The sequence below is a fragment of the Ammospiza caudacuta genome, chromosome 6 (genome assembly GCF_027887145.1).
Source record: "Ammospiza caudacuta isolate bAmmCau1 chromosome 6, bAmmCau1.pri, whole genome shotgun sequence".
In the NCBI taxonomy this organism is placed as follows: Eukaryota; Metazoa; Chordata; class Aves; order Passeriformes; family Passerellidae; genus Ammospiza; species Ammospiza caudacuta.
Window position 1 is genome coordinate 62,728,920 of NC_080598.1, and position 12,641 is coordinate 62,741,560.

At 46.7% G+C, this 12,641-nt stretch overlaps 1 protein-coding gene across 5 annotated transcripts in view; it reads right to left on the bottom strand.

Annotated features, from left to right (window-relative positions):
- FBXO34 (F-box protein 34) overlaps nt 1-6,065 on the bottom strand; it is a 40,548-nt gene extending 34,483 nt beyond the window's left edge. For 3 of the 5 annotated variants that reach the window (XM_058806606.1, XM_058806610.1, XM_058806607.1), the window contains exon 1: nt 5,981-6,065. The gene's annotated coding sequence lies outside the window, so the exon portion shown is untranslated. The remainder of the gene's footprint in view (nt 1-5,980) is intronic. The other 2 variants (XM_058806605.1, XM_058806611.1) reach the window with 2 other exon arrangements.
- Nucleotides 6,066-12,641: the final 6,576 nt, after the last annotated feature.

Genomic DNA, 12,641 nt, shown 5'->3' on the forward strand with positions numbered 1-12,641 from the left:
AACTCTTTGGAGCTTAAAAATTCACATCATAAGACCAGCTTTTACCAGAATTAGGACCAGACTTGACATGCCCCAGTTTCCCCAAGGTTACTTTTGCAAATACATATACTCTTAAAATATTTCAAGTGCTCTTCTCACACTGCAGAAGAGCAACCAAAACCCACCTTCTAATTTGACTTTTTTGGAATTATTTTTTTAACAAGAACTTCACTTCAACACTTTTTTAAATCTGAATGACAGAAGGAATTTTGTGTCACATTGCAGGTTGAAAGTTACTGGAAATGGCAGCAAGCTGCTGTTGCTTATATAAAGTCATTGCAAGGAAAAGACAAAAGCTCCTGAAGCTTTCAAAATCAAACCCTGTAAAAACACCAAAACCACAAAATTAACCAGAAGTAGCTTAGGAGTTGCTAGGGATGTTTAAAGTTAATAAAAATTCTAAATTAAATGGCTGCCGCTTCGATTTGCCAAAAAATTATGCAAATTTGCAAAGTTCATACATAGTAATTAGCACAGCAAAAAGCAGGTCCCAAATAAGTGATGAAGTTAGCCTCACTCTTATTCCTCCAGCAGATGGAATTAGCTATGTGTGAAGCTATTTTTTTTTTGCAATTGAAGATTAAACATATTATCCTGAATATCAATTCTGGAAGTACAGCACATTGGATATGTGCATTCATGGAATATGCAAAAATCAGCCTGAATCCTCCTTTTCCATCATTCTGAGCAGGACACTCAAGGTTTACATATTTAAGATTTCATTTTTCAAACTGATTGCTGACAACTTGGTTGAGACAAGTTCTCTCAAAGCACATTTAGAGTTAATAGTCCAAACAGGTTTTTCCAAAGAAAAATGTCTTCCTTGGCTGAAAATACATCCTCTTGATGTGCTAATTGACAGATCACAAAAAGTCACCCAAACTGCAAGCCCAAACAAAATGTGCCAGTAAAGACTCTTGGGTTTGTCTATTCCTTCTCCAAATCCTGGTTCACAAACATCCCATCACATGCTGTGTGATACAAATTCCCCTTTCCCATTCCTAGGATGGATTTACCCCTTGTTTCACACTTCCCTCAGCCCTGGGTGAACCTCGTGTGTGTCCTTAACTAAAACACTCCACCCGTGTTCCATATTCTCAATTTAATTTCTCCAGGGCTGTCCCACCACAGCAAGTTCAAGTCAAAGACACTGCAAGACCCAGCAATTTTAATTTTGGGCTGCATTTTATCTTTCTTAGAACAGCACAGGCCATGAAGGCTCCTATCAACACATCCATCCAGTTTAGGGGGCACCACCCAGCAGCAGCAGGAGAGTCTTGAGAATGTTTTGGTTGCTCTCCCTGCACTAAGTTACTGCACTGACCACAAAGAAAGTGGATAAGTTTCTTCCTAAAGACCAGCTTCCAAGCAGAAAACTGGTAAAGGAAGTAAAAACAAACTACAAGTCTCTTCCTACATGAATATTACTTTCAGGCAGCCTAGAAAAGATTTCTAGAATCTGTGTGTGTTACAAAAAGAACCCAAATCTTACATAATTAAAGGAACATAGGGAGGGGAAGGTAAAATTTAATGCTAATTTCCAAGTCAAGTCAGTGACACCCTGGATTGAATGCTATTAACCAAAACTGTACAAGTTAAAAGTGGATGTACTGAAAGCAGCAGAAAGCCTGCCCGCAACAAAATGAGAATTCTCTTACAAAAATACTTCTGTGGCCAAATGAAACACTGAGTTTAAGTAAGAAAGCAAGCACTTACACCTATCATGCTCTCCCCCTCTTCCTTCTCATCTAGGGAGTTTCATTTATCTCAAAGCAATCTTTAGAAAACACTTTGATTTTTCAAGTCAGAAAAGCTGCAGAAATTACAGCCCTGTCTGGCACGAACAAATAATATTTCTGAAATCAAAAGAAGATTCTCCAAGTTAGAGGAAGGGCAAAAACAGTCCTGAATAACTTACTTTGCATAGCCCAATTCCTGCCAAAACAGTTCTGTAAATCCCATGGTAGTTCAGATAATTTCCATTCTTAGAGCAAAAAAAAAAAAAAAAAAAAGCTAGATCGAACATTAGCAACATTAATTGTGTGATATGACCTGAATGATGCAAGAACAAGTAGTTAAGTGAACCACAGCATCTGCTGAATTTTTAATCACTAGTTGTTTTGCTGCAAGGCAGAAGAACACGGTATATTCCAAGCACTGCACGGAATGGCACATTAGGACAGCAAGATTTTAACTGGCAGCAATTCTGCCTCCCTGCCACCCAAATGCCATCACTTTGCTGGGAGCTGCAGACAGAGCAGCTTCTAAAGCAGGATTATTTTTTAATCACACTGAACAAAAAAGAACCAGCTCTATTTTCTGCTCCCCAAGATACCAGTCAGCCATTTCTAATTTTTTTTTTTTTAAAAGCTGACACTTTATTAACAGCCATTTATGTGTCCCTCTGTAGTTTATTTCTACTCTCCAAACAGCTTGAAGGAGTCATGGGGCTGCCCAGCAGCAAGTTGCTGCTAAAGAGGTGGTTGAAGCTGGGATGTGTAGGAAGGTGATCTATGTAAACATTCCTATTAGCCCTGTACTGCAACAGGAGGAGCAGCTGCAACATGTTGGGACACACCTGAGTTATATTTAATCCATCTCTCCCTGACACCCAAATTTGGACAGCCAGGTCATGGTACCACTGATGCTCATCCTGTACCTCCACCAGACAGCCCTGCTGTGATTTCTCTGTGTTTGATACCTAAAATAGTTAAATAAATCAACCACCATGCCTACAGTGGTAAATACAGCTCCACTTATGCTCTAGGCATAAAACTGCAACAGCAGGATTAGCAAGTGATAGAGCAGATATTCCACAGATATTGCCTTCCACAAAAAACACAAAAAAAAAAAGTTATTTGGGGAATAAACACTAAGTCCACAGCTACAATGTGAATTCCAAACAAAAATCTCACAGGCAAAATCTGAACTATGGACAATTAGCTGGTTTCATATTTTAGGGATGAAAAAAGGATATTTGGAAAAAAAGGACAACACCCCTACATTAAAGAAAGACTGTCACACTGACTGTAATAGACTCTAAGTTTAATAAGTTAATAGAATCAAAACAGCTTAGAAAACAAGCCAGCAAAATATGGTACAAATAAAAATGGAGCAGCCACACATACCAAAGCAGCATTCCTGTGCCCTCCTTCCTGCAGAGCTTACAGAAGAGGATCTCTAACCCACAACTTTCACTAAACCAGAATTTCCTTCTAAAGCTCAAATCTATGGATTGGAACACCCAGTGATAAATCCAGTAACCAAATAATCCACAAGAGACAAAAAATTCCAGCAGACAAGGACAATAGAGATGCTTCCCAGGCTATGCTATCCTTCATTATAGGTTTGGGATCAGTCTTGTGTTTTCCTTATAGACTCAACCATCAGATGCTCTCTTCTCTGAAACCTGGTATCAAACCTGCAACAGGAATATTGAAATATGCCCCAGCTGCTGGGAATACAGCAACCTCTGTGTGTGTGAGGATTATACCAAAATGCTGCTGGAGGATTATACCAAAAAATGAAAATAACACATGGTGACGGAGGTGCTGACACCTGGAACCTCAGGGAGTGTCATTACCCAGGCAGGGTCGTGCATGCACTGCACAGCTGTCACCTTCACACCACCCAAACCCAAGCTGGCCCCTCCACACCCCAAAACCACAGTCCTTCCTGGAGCTGTACACCAGCCCGTGATAAACACCCACAGCACGAGCTTCAAGATGAGCTTCCAAATTTAAGAGACACAGAAAGATGTTTTATAAGCTCTAAGTCATTCAGCTACAGCTCAGCACTTAACAAGGCACTCACAGTTCTTCTGCAAATGGGGAAAAGATTTTTAAAGAGCATTTAGTGCAAGTGAAACATCCCCAGCTTTCTCCTCAGCCTCTGGTTGCTTTCCAATTAAATATGAAAGCGACAACTTAGTCCTACTGAGCATGCAGGATGATTTTAAGACAGTGGTATTAAATCAAATCCCACAACTTTTCACACCTATTAAATTGTTACTCTGTCATTAGGAGGGGAGATTTTGATAAGCACGATGCAATTAACAGACAGTGCCTTTGTTACCAGGCTGCTCGTGATGAAGCCCAGGCTCCTTGACATTCCATTTCTTCCCCTCAAAGGCTCTGTGCTACAGCAAATTTATGGGTTTCAGCATGTAAGAGGAGAATTGGGCAGGTTACCTTCCAAATCAGTCAATAAGGCCCTTTCACTCACTCGGGCTGGGGGAAGGCGGGTGCCTGCTGGAAATCAACACAAGGCGCTCCCTTCCCCCTCCCCTCAGGACCCAAAAATGCCGCGTTCAAAACACTCCCATCCCCTGCAGCAAGGGATTAGCCATTTATTTAAAAGGAATCAAAACACTATAAAAGGCTTCCAGTTAAGATTTCAAGAGAAAAAAAAAAATAACAAAAACATTAACACCGGTAGAACCAGAGTGACATTAGGAATTCTTCTGGGCACTGAAGAACAAGCAGCTCAAAAGCAAACAGGATGTCATTTGTCCCAATGATGCTGATCAAATGGCTCAAAAGGAGGACAGAATTAGATTAATTCTTTTTTTTTACTCAGTCATTTTGCTGTCTCCACACCCAGAAGTAACAGCATTCACAACCTACAGGCATTTAGACTTTGGACTTTTAAGACGACTACCTACCTCCCTGCTTGTCTTTTAGGGTTTTTTTTTTTTGGCTCTTCTCTAGGGGTGACAGACAATTATAATGGCCAATTATGTAAAACCTTTCATCCGAGAAAACACGAAGCACTACGCAAACACTCATTAAGACTCTCGGCTGGAGCCTGCGCCGCACGTTCTCCTGTTCCACAGCTCCCCTGGATATCTCCAGCCACCAGAGCTGGATGCGAGCGCTGTGGCAGGGCCAGCCCTGGAGCTCTTACAGAGCCTCGCAGGCGGCTTTTACAGCCCGCAACACGCTCCGGGCTGCTGGGGTGAGCTTTGCAGCCCCATCCAAGCCGGTTATTTAAAACCGGAGCAGAGACACACGCGGCTGCTGGGCGTTGTGCAAAGCACCTGGCAGGACGAGCCTCAGACCCACTTGTCCGGCTGATCCAAGCAGATTTTTCCAACCGGGAGCCGCATGGCACAAGTCAATAATCTCGGTTTACTGAAGAAATTAAAAGCTACGCTTATTGTTTTCCAGTAAGGCCTTGGAGGAAGTAATTCCGAGAAGAAATCACTTCCACTGTAATTGTACTTTTAACCTTTCCTTAGGTTCTTACGCCATCCCCACGTGAAGGCGTCCTTCAAGAATTAGCACAATACCTAATAACCATTACAGCGCTTTTCGGATCACTGTTTATGTTTAGCGAGTTCACAACCCCTCCCTTCTGATCGATGGATGAACCAGGGGGGAAGCCGTGCAGAAAAAACACCACCAGGAAGTGACCGCAACTCGGGAGATCAACATTTGGGGGGAAAACACGCGGTTTTAGAGGGGACTTGCTTTTAAAAGAAGATCCGCGAAAAGACCGACCCGCAGAAAACAGGGGGGGCTCGGCGCACCCGGCCACGCGTGGGACGGGCGCGTTACGCAACCGCGGGGAGCGGGGATGCTCCGAGCCCCGCACGGTGAGCGGGCAACGCGGGGGACACGGCACCGAGCCGGGCAGCGCTGCCCGAGCCGCCGGGCCGGGAGAGCCGGGGAAGGAGCACCACAAAACGCCCGCGCAGGCCGGGAGCGGGGCGCGGACAGAATAAAGCGAGCGGGTAAAATAAAGCCGGGCAGAGCGCGGTGCCCTCGGCGCGGCCCCGTGCTGCGGGCGGCAGCGGCCCCTCGGCGGCCCCGCAGCCGCCATGGCCGGCGGAGCGCGGGCGCTGCGGGCGGGCCCCGCTCGCCGCTCGCCGCCCACCTGCCCGCACCGCGCCGAACCCAGCGCCCACCCATCCACCCGTGCCGCGCCCGCGGGAGCCTACCGGGAGCGGGGCCGGAGGACGGGCCGTGGCGGAGCCGCCAGGCTCGGCTCGGCTCGGCTCGGCCGGATCCCCCCTGCGCCCGGCGGCGGCGGGAGGAGCCGGGCGGCCGCGCCAATCCGGGGCGGAGCGGGGCGGGACGCGGAGCCGCCGGGGAGGGACGCGGAGCCGCCCCCGCGCCGCGCCAGGCACCGGCCGCTCCGCCGCGCCAGGCACCGGGGGCTCGGCTCGGGGCGCTTCCCGGCTCCTCGCTCCTCGCCGGTGCCTGTTCGAGGCCAGCGGGTTCCAAGGCAGCTGCCGGGGCTGCTGACCCCGTGGTGGCCCGCTCTCCCCGGTGTGCCGGGCTCGCAGCTCACCGAGAGTTTTAGTGACCGACGTGGCACTGGAAGACACGGGGGTGCCGGTTCCCAGCCCACCGGCAACTTAGCAGTGAATTTAGTCTGGGCTAAAAATTAGGAGGCCAAAAAGTCGTTCGAAAAAGCTCCTGGCTTTGAAACCTACTGAAGTCCCGGCAGCAGGGCCAGAAGTATCACAGAATCAATTAGGTTGGAAATGAGCTCTGAGATCATCGAGTGCAACCCGTGACAGAACACCACCCTGTCAAGCAGATCATGGCACTGAGTGCCACGTCTAGTTTTTCCTTAAACACCTGCAGGGATGGTGATTCCACCATCTCCCTGGGCTGTCCATCCCAGGAGAGCTGCAGGGAGGTCACTGGGAGTGTCCCTCCGTGCTGGAACCCCACCAGCGTGGTGCCAGCCTTGCCAGCTTGTTTTGCCAACGTTTCCTCCTCGGCACAATCACTAAATGCCCTTTGCTGTCATCTGTCCTTGGCAGAGGCAAACAAGAGCTGCTGTTCCTGCTGTAGATGTATCCACAGCAGTGATTTGTCATGCAAGTGTCACCCCAGCCATCTTCCCTCTGCACATCTCAAGAAGCCTCAGCCTGCTGAGAGAAAGGGCACTGGAGAAATCCTCTGAAACCAAAGGTATTGACAACAAGAAGCACGAAGAGAAGGCATTGGGAAAAGGGGAATTAAGAGGTGGCATCAGATGGTAGTGTGAACCTAAAAGGGTTTCTACAAGAAGGAGCTTCCCCTCACCTTAAAAGATTTTGGCAGATTGTTTCCAGTTAGATGATGGAAGCAGGCAGCAAACTGAAAAGGCCTGGTTCCTTTCCACCCCAGGGAACAGCAGGAAGCTGTTCAGAGGACATTTTGTTTGGATATCAGGAAAAGGTTCTTCCCCCAGAGGGTGGTGGGGCACTACCCGGGCTCCCTGGGGAATGGTCACAGCCCCGAGGCTGCCAGAGCTCCAGGAGTGTTTGGAGCTCTCAGGCCCAGGGTCGGATTGTTGGGGTGTCTGTGCAGGGCCAGGAGTTGGACTGGATAAACCTTGTGGGTGCTTTTCCACTCAGGAAATTCCCTGACTCTACGATTCCCTGACCTGCTGGAGGGCAGCACTATTTACTCTCTGGTTTCACTACTGAGAGGAGATCCTGAGACTGCTCTCAAGCTAAAAAGCAGCTTAAGTGTGTCAGCACAGCATTGTGCCATGACAGCCCTGACCAGGGACAGAGCTAATTAGCCAAGGCCCAGGATCACATTTACATGGTGCCTCAGATGGCTGAGATGAAGTCTCTGCAGCCCCTGTTGACTATGACATACAAATGGAGGGTGGGAGGGAAGACAGAGGTAAGATGAGTTGCTGAAGGTCAAATATTAGATGAGGACAGGACAGAAAACAGACCCTACTGTTCTCACCCCTCCAGTCCTTTCTCCTCTGAACTGTAACAAACCACAGAACAACAAGGGGATTCAGCTGCTGCTGACACAGTAGTTTCCTGTGTTCCAGGGGAAAAGTCTGTGTTTTGGTACAGGACCAAATGCATATGGAAAAAAAAAAAACCCTTTTACTTGCATGGCCCCACAGTTGGGTGACATGCAGTGAGATGCAAGATATCCCCAGGTGACTTAAAGGGGAATGAAATAGGTGCCCTGTCATATTAAGAAAGGCCTCATAGAGATATGGCCCCAATCTTTTGTTGTAAATTGATAAAAACAGTGAACTGCCATTTGCTGCTAAGTGACTTCTAATGATTAAACAACCTTTCTCCTCCACCCCCTCGGGGCACTTAGTGATAATATAAGAAAGATTTTGCACATTGTTTAGCTTAAATGGCCATCTGGTCCTTCTGCATTTCAGTAGCCTTGAACATTTAAAAAAAAAAAATAGATAAAGAAACCCAGTCCTATCTTATCAGAGACCTGGAGAAGTTTAACTCTGTCAGAGCAAAGAGGATTAACCAAGTCCTTACAGCTCTTGTATTGTTTCCATCTTGATTAGCAGTCATATTCCTCACAGCTTGTGTTGTACTCCCAAAACCAAGAGAAGGAACTGTCCCTTACTGGGTGCATTAATTTTAACCATGAAGCACAACTCCAGCAGCTCCATCCAGCTTCCACTGGAGGTGTTCTGCCCCAGGGCAATGCAGACACAATGGCCAAAAAAAAGATATAGGTTTTCTGCCAAAAAAAAAAAACAAAACAAAACAAAAAAAAAACCCCCCCCCAAAAAAAAAAAAAAAAAAAAAAAACCAACCAAAAAACTGGAATTATTGTGCAAGTAGGGAAAAGGATGCTCTTTTCAGAGGAAAATGTAATGGTCTTGGCCTAACTCAAACCTACTTCCTGCTGCTGAGACTTCATATAATCCCACCCCACTAAGTGCTTTCTTCATGTGCTTCTGCTCAAGGGGGTAAAAAACACAATTTCCCCAAAGCAACTCACTGAAAGTCTCTAGAAACAAAAAAGAGTTTGGTCTCAACTCAGCTTATCGCTGGTTTATGGTTGAATCCAGCATTTCTTCTGGGGTTAATTCCCACTCCCCTCTTTGCCTCTGGAAGAAAACTAAGAAGGGTTGAGTCTGTTTGGAAAGAAGTGTGATATCCTTAAGAACACAGCCTTGGGCTTTGAAGAAAGAAGGCAGCTGAGGATGCTTTCACCTGCAGTGCTGGAGCAGGTTTGTGAGGGAACATTTGGTGTGAACAGCCCGTAAATAACAGAGGATGAGCAGATATGCTGAGATAAAACCACTCAGGCTGTGTTCCCAAGTGCACTTTGCATGCTGACATTGCTGATTTGCATTTTTGTGAAAGCCGGGAGCTTATAAATGCGCTACAACATCCAGCTTTTGGGTATCAGCTGCCAGAGTGCAACAGAATCCCCAGAGTCAGGTACCTTGTCCTTCTATTTATAGTCCAGAGAGAGACACTTCCCAAGGGCAAGTGGAAACTCCCACCTGGGAGCAGAGAGCAGGAAACATCAAATGAGGGGTGCATTAGATCACTTTGTGCCATTGTTATATTTTCTGAAAAATCCTCTTTGCCCAGGATTTTCTCCTGGGAAGCTGAGAAGCTTCAGCTTCTCCTGTGTTTGCTACTCTAAAATGTGGCCTGGAGATTGTTTATCCAAACATGTGAATTGTTTTAACTTCATGACCAATCGCCATCAGCTGTGTGTTGGACTTTGAAGAGTCAGTCAGGAATTTTTATTATTCATTCTTGTTAAGCCTTCTGTCTATTCTTTAGTATAGTTTTAGTATAGTATTCTTTTAATACAATATCATAAAATAATATATCAGTCTTCTAAGAGCATAGAGTCAAATTCTCATCTCTCACCTCATCCTGGGGACCCCAGCAAACTCAACAACTTTTCAGAGCCAGTGCAGGTGTTTCCATCAGCTCAGGATCCCAGGCCCACGTTGGGGTTTGAGGATCTGTCAGAGCACTTTGAAGGATCGGAGCAATAATAATTTCTGTTTAACACTGTGGGTGTCAAGGTTGTGTTTGATGTTATTTTTTTGTCTCTGCTGATCTGGGTGGTGGAGAAACAGCCAGAAAAGGGAAGACACTCTCCAAGCTCATCCAGGTGAGAGTCCAACCATCTCTCTCTACCTTGGACCATGCCCTCCTCCCAGGAGGTGACAGGCTGAGGCACTGGGGGTGGCTTCCTCACATTCCTGGTGAAAATGGGCTGCAGAGCAAAATAAACCACACAGAACAGAGCAAGAGGCTGAACTGTGTTCCCTGTGCTCAAAGACAGGAATTTCACTTCTGTTTTCAGCTCCTAGAATTTGTTCTGGTTTTTAAACTAGCAACCACTTCAGGTGAAAAGCCTGAGCAGAAGTGGGAAGAGCAGCCAGTGCATCATCATGAATTTGCTGTTCAATCCCTGATTGAGAGGTTATCAATTGAATTTGGCAACCTGTGCCCTCTGCAGTGTCTTATTTTGCCTACACAGGATTTTCTTTGACTGCAGGCAAGTGGCTGTAGGGCACAGCTTGATAACTCCATTTACCTGTACTTTCACCAAAACATGATCAGAAAATGTAATTATTTCAGGCCTAAATTTGAAGATTAATTTCCCTCCACACTCCATATTGCACTTGATTTGTGCAAGGGTGGGGAGAATCACCTTCACAAAGAGCAATATTCCATGTGAAGGAATGAAGAGTAGAAAGAGCAAGTTAGCAGATTGCCACATAATGATCTCCCCAGTACCAAATGTATGGGATAATGACAGTTCTATTGCCAAGAAATAAAGAAATTCAAATTGGTTCTCAAAGCTCTATGGCTAAAGTGGGATATTATCATAAAATCATCAGGTCTGTATGAGAACAAGGAGTTTAACCTTTCAGGCATGGCTAATATGTGCACAGGACAATGAGTTTAGAAATTCACATCCCTTGTTTATTTCTATGAAATGGTAATATGTTTATTTCTCTTAGCACAATAAAAATCAGTAGGAATCCGGAATTTGGCTGGAAAACACCTAATTTGAGTGATATTGCAACACTTTAAAATCTTGGCATTATTCAAACACACTGAGGCCCCTGTGGTGACCTAAATACTGTCAGTGGAAGGTGTCTGTGCAGCACTTTAAGGAAACCCACTCTGGCTGTAACCTACCTGGCTCAGGTGACACCTGCAGAGGTGCACAGCAAACCCAGGGCAGGTGCTCAGGTTCCTCAAGGCTCCACGGCTGTGTTATCACTCCTGTTGTTACCTGAGCTCCTGAGATTAAGCCCAGGCTGTAGCAAAGCTTCCCAAATTCTGTATGGAAACCCACAAGAGTGGGAATGAACAAAGGTGCCAGTCCAGATGCTGCAAGGAGCAAACAAGTTTTGTTTCAGCATATTCAGGTATGCAGTAAGAAAAAAAACCCCCAATTTTGAAGTTATGACACTCCTAAACTTACTTTCTCCTTAAAACTTTTGTTTCAGCATGGCTCACATCACTGGACTATATCCTGACATAAGGCAGAATTGCTGATGTCCTCAAATTCCACTGCCATAGGAGAAAAAGTGGAGTAAAAAAAAATCAGCAAACCCTGAGGACTGCATTGGATTGGACTCTGTGCACCCCACAGATCTGAGCTCCTGTGGTTCTGTTTAATTGGATCTTTTTCAAGCCATCACTTTGGCAGCACTCAATAACCTCCATGCTGGTCTTTTATTATCTCTAGCAAATAAATGACTGAAGGATTAGGCTGGATGGTCAATATTTGTGACCTTTGCTGTGCCCTTTGTCAGTCTGTGCAGAAATGGGGTGACTTTTCCCCGACTGCTCCAATCTGGGATGCCCAGAGCCACTCACTCTGATCCTCGCCATGGGGAACAGCTCTGTGTTCTTGCTGTGGTGCTTAATCCATTTATTGCTGTCTTAAAATCGCCTTTATATACAAAATTACTGATATATTTGTGTAACGCCAGAGGGGATCCCGCATTTTCAGGCTGCTGCCACTGACCACACTCCTGCTATTCAGCAGTTTCTCCTTTCCAAACGCTTTTTTTTCCTTTCTCCAAGCGTCCGTCCCCATTTTTGCAGTGCCACCAAGCGGATGGTTCCTCCGTCAGCATTTGAATCTGCCAAGTTGTAACTTGAAAACAAACACAGAACTCTCCAGTAGCTGAGAATTGTGTTAAACGCAATTCACCCCAGCAAACCGCGGGGTGGGTGCGGTGCGGGTAGGGCAGGGAATAAAGGGCTGTTAATAAAAATCACTTTAATTATGTGTTTATGGTCCTTTCAGACGTGGTTGGGTTCCTCAGGAGGTGGCACCACGCGGGTGTTCAGGTGTGGACACAAATCTTGCGGGCTCCTCGGTTCAGGAGAGACGTGGAGCTCCTGCAGCGGGTGCAGGGGAGGCCGACAGCGGGACTGGAGCATCTCCCTGCCCAGGAAAGGCTGAGGGTGCAGGGCTGGACCCCTCCAGAGGGACCCGATCCCTGTCTGTCCCTGCCTGCACAAAGGGCTCAGTGACAGAGCAGGCTCTGCTCCAGGGGCCCAGCAATGGCACCAGAGCAACGAGCAGGAGCTGATGCCCTCAAGTTGCACCTGAACGTGAGGAAGAACTTCCCTGTGCAGTGACTGAGCCCTGAGCAGAGACCAGAGAGGGTGTGGAGCCTCCCTCACTGGGCACAATGCTGTGCTCTGGGACGTCCCTGCTGCAGCAGGGAGATGGGACCAAATGAGCCACTGTGTCCCTTCCAGCTCTCTCCGTTCTGGGATTCTGTGCGTGGTGGGAGCGCTCATCACTGTCCCTGAGTCCCGGTGGCACTGAGTGCTTTGCAGAGCCCCGGACGCAAGTCTCGCTCAGGCACAG